A 4,898-nucleotide genomic window follows, 5' to 3' on the forward strand; every position below is an offset into this window, starting at 1 on the left:
GTACCGCAGTGCATTCTGGGATCGAGTACACTCAGAGGCCACTTCATTTTCAACAGTTAAAGCACGTTATACTTTTTATCCATTTATAGTTGTGCCAAGTTACGTCTTGTTATCACTCACGTTATAGCAGCTGTACAATGTTCCCTCGTCTCTCATGCTCCTAAAAAAACACTGATTGTCAAAAAAATACATGTCAAAAAAAAAAACGTGATGGTACCCTATAGCACGCCCTTACACGTGAGAAAACGTGATGAGGTGCCGTCTCGTGCGCCCGTCCGGTGGAGAAAACGTGTTGAAGTGCCCCTATAGGTTCTTCTACATGAAAGAAAACACTCAAGGTGCCCTCTAGGGTGCCATTATTAATGGCCATTAGAATAGCAAAAAGTGACGCCATGTCCTCATGGGTGCCACTACCTGTGAAAAAACATGACAAAATTCTATATTAGATGCCTCCTCATGTGAGAAAGTGCCCTCAGGTACCCATCCAGTGGAGGATGCACGATGCAGCGCACTTTTCGATTCGGCTATATGTGAGAAAAGGAGACAACGTGCCCCCTATGCTTCACTTACAGTACAGTGGTGAATATGTGATGCAGGGGCCTATAGATTTCCTCTACATGCAACGATACATGTGCACTCTCACAAGTTTGCCCTTACTGTCACCCAAATCTTGGTAACATGCACTGCACTGGTGGCTGCCTTTCAATTGGGAAAAAAAACGAGAAAAAAATACCCTGTAGGCTGCCCATACATGCACAAATGCCACAATGGCATGAATGTTAGTATATAATAACATTGGCCTTGCATGAGTTGGTGACCAGGTGACTGTGGAGCGACCTTGTGGTTGAATCCTGGATTCCTCACTTTTTGTCAACCGACCCAAAAGATGTCAGTGAAGGTGACGGTAAGCATGTAGAGCGCACTTTTTTGTATATTATTTCAACTGTATGACGGCCATCTGATCCTCAGACCAACTGTTCATCTCCCACTGAGGACGCAGCGGGTCAGGGGGGAGTCTCTTATCTATACAGAGGCTGGACGTCATCACTTGACCTATAGACCGGTTGGACACCCTGACCCCTGCTGTGTACGAGAAGCATCTTGTCCTCGTGAGCTTTATTTAGAGGTGAGAAGTTCCAGAAACTCTCCTTCTTGCACGTGCAAGGAACACGGTACTGTTCGGTTGTCATAGCAACTGACTAAATTGTATTACACGGAGACGGTCGCGTTTGTCTTTTTCTTCAAAAGAGGCAACGACTGTTTAGAGCTAGAATGAATAGTAGCTCGAAAACCACTGGCCCCACCCACTATTTACCACTAATTAGCATATGCAAATGTGTTTGCCATGTATTTGTTTCCAAGCTCGTAACTCTGAAGTCATTCCTTATGCATTATGGGAAGTATGTTTGTGTGGCGGAACTTTTTTTGTCACTACGGTGTTGATTTTCATCCGAACGATGCTAATACACTATGCTCAAAGTGTAGGATGCTAACCGAACAGGAAGTCACCATTGTCGTTATGAACCAATAACCATCTGAGAATAATGACCTATTAAACTACAACTTGTGGGTTATTCTCATGCAGCCAAAATATTTATTAGTCATTTACAAATCAGCTTCATCCCTCTCACAGGCCACACCTTTCCCCATGCCAGCGTGCTACATAGCTTAAAGTATCATTAAGAAAGCTGTTATCATGTCTGCCTTAAAGGAATGCAACAAAACTGCTTCGGTGACAGTTTTTATCCCATGAACAATCTGCTCAGTGATTTTTTTTTCCGTAATCTTAAAGCTCATCAGCATTCCATCCTCGATTACAAACCCGTCTATTCCTTTGGGAATTAAATGAATTTTGTGAACGCACCAGCTGACGGTTTAACTATCCGACCATGTTGTTCTGCATGTGCATTTGCATAAAAACAATGTGACTGGACTACACAAACTCTAGCTGCAGACCCACTGACACTAGAGTCTGATTACATTTACATTTATTCACCCTAAGTAGCAGAGGGTTAATGCTTTTTGCCGAACTCTAACAGCGAGGGGTCCGATCTTAACTGCTAATGAGATGTTTGTGGGGAGGGTGGGGGGATTGAAACAGCCAAGGCAATCACAGCATATATTATTATGGAATAAAACACTTGGGGATGTGATTTTGTAAGAAAATAACCAATGACAGTGACACAGTGGTGTAACAAAGCTATGAATGACATCAGCTAATTTTTCAAACTGTCTCCTGACAATACACAAGATCTCACATTGTACATCTTTATCAGTTTGCAGTTATATTTACCGTCATGGAACAGATGCAAAACAGGTTCCTTTAAAGTTCCTTACATTACAGAGACTTGTCCAAACCAGATTCTGCTCTGAAATTTGCCATGTTGTTCCCGAGCGTCCACAAAACTTAAAAGTCTTACCTGTGTTAAAAACACAGAGGTCCAAAGCTCTGACACTGGAGACTCCTTCCAAAAAAGCCTAGACGTTAAACACTTACCTGCTTCGCCAAACCGTACAGGAAACAAGAAAAGTTGTCATCGTCTATTTACCTCGACAGTTTCTGGTAAATTAATTAGACTCAGGAAATTCAAAGCATATACATTTTCGTTAATTATCCTTCACAGATTCTGATCTAGAGGGCACGGTGGCTTAGTGGTTAGCACGTTCGCCTCACACCTCCAGGGTTGGGGGTTCGATTCCCGCCTCCACCTTGTGTGTGTGGAGTTTGCATGTTCTCCCCGTGCCTCGGGGGTTTCCTCTGGGTACTCCGGTTTCCTCCCCCGGTCCAAAGACATGCATGGTAGGTTGATTGGCATCTCTGGAAAATTGTCCGTAGTGTGTGTGTGTGAGTGAATGAGAGTGTGTGTGCCCTGTGATGGGTTGGCACTCCGTCCAGGGTGTATCCTGCCTCGATGCCCGATGACGTCTGAGATAGGCACAGGCTCAACCGTGACCCGAGGTAGAAAATGAATGAATGAGTATTCTGATCCAATTAACTCTACAATGCCACACGTATCAGATCTCTAAAGCCGTTAACACGCGACCGAACCGATATCTGTATCCGATATTAGTATTAAATTGGTTGTTTTGTGTGATCAGGAGACCTAACTCATATCGACGGTATATAAAGCTGACGATGATATAAAGCGGCTGAAAGAAAAAAAAGAAAAAAGAAAAACAGCTTCGTATCGGAAGACTTTTTAATAAATGCTGATCCTGAGGTGATTTTCTGTTCTAGTGCAGATCCCCTAAAGGGCGATGCAATATTCATAGCAGATTTGTGTGAGCAAGCAAGGAAACTTCTTTCTTGTGGTGAGTGTTGTCTAATAGGGCCATTCTGAAATACCCAACAAAAATGTGCCATTCTATGCGGCTGAAGTCCACCATTTTGACCAACCAGACAATTCCAATAGTTCTGGCACTCTGTGGGACCGTCGGATCTTATTCTTTTTCCTGTAGTGATAAACACCGACTATATATCTATCATATTCCTTTCTTTACAGCTTCCGTAGTTGTCCTAGACTTCAAACGCTGCTTACTGTATCGCACAAACATTTCCTCCTGCAAAATGCCATGCGATTATGTAGATTCGGCCCTTTGTTTGATTTCAGTATCCGTTGCTGGCCGGAGGATGGGATGCTCTTTTTGGATCCCGGTCGGATTCCTGTTCCTTTTTCATCCCGGCTTGAAGAGTTTATTGTTGTCGTAATTACACCATGTCTACTGTAAATACAATGGAGCTGAATTTATTTGTATAGTGTTACAGTTTCTATTTCACTGCTCATAATAACCAGTAGGAAATCCTAGGCAATGTATGCCAAGAGGAACTCAGTAATGATGTCAATTTTATCTTTGTCATATATATATGGACTTATAGAGTCCATGCTGATGAAGTCCAACTCCAATGTCCCTTTCCCCCCGAGGCACTTCGAGTGCTCGTTCGGGGCCTAATTTAGAACCAGTTCTTTCTGTTTTCGACCGTCAAAGCACCGGCTCCGAACCAGGAAAAGTGGTTCTTAAGTAGCACCAAAACGTTGCTGGTCTAGACTTAAGAACCGCTTGCGTCAGGAGCTGTGGGCAGGGCTACTGTTAGCGCATTTGATAATGTACCTTCAGTATACTAATGTTTAATACACATTTACTTTACCGCGATATGATATCAGCACACATGATAGTAGGTAGCTACATGCTAAGGCTAACTTGTTTTCTGTGTTAACGATAAAATAACATTATGTACTTTATCGATTACAACCTCCGTTTATACAGATTACACGGAGCCACATGTACACGTTGGATTCGCCGCGTTTGGATGCTGATGTAGGTTCACAAAGCCATGAGCATTAACAGTAAAGCAACATCCGCCATTGTTGTTGTGTTTGTGTTTGCTGCTGCTGCGCTAATGTTGCTGGGACACGTGACACGTATACAGTGACGTCAGACTCGGCGCTGTGATGCTCTCTAGCCGGTGGAAAGGCAAACCGGTTCTTAGAAGGTTCGCCAGTGGAACCAACTTTGAACCAGCACTAGCGCTAGCTCTGAACCAGCACCCGGTTCTTTCCGGTGGAAAAGAGGCACTAGTGAGTCAGTCTCTGTTGAGACTAAGGAATGTGTCCTTCCTTCATGGCAGATGAACAGTTGGTCTGCTGATCACATGGCCCCTGTTCAGTCCAAATAATTCCATAGGGTACATACAAAGGAATGGTCTGCAGGCATCATTGAAGGTTAATCGATTAAATCATGAAGTCGATGTGATAAGACACATTCGTTGGCACGAATTCTAGATTAAACCACAAGGTCAACCCAGAGATATCTGAGCGCTCATGCAGGACAAACTCATCAATAGAGCATGTAACTCTTCAACTCTATTAGCTGAAGTGATCACTGCAATTGAAGACATC

The sequence above is a fragment of the Tachysurus fulvidraco genome, chromosome 3 (genome assembly GCF_022655615.1).
Source record: "Tachysurus fulvidraco isolate hzauxx_2018 chromosome 3, HZAU_PFXX_2.0, whole genome shotgun sequence".
Lineage (NCBI taxonomy): Eukaryota > Metazoa > Chordata > Actinopteri > Siluriformes > Bagridae > Tachysurus > Tachysurus fulvidraco.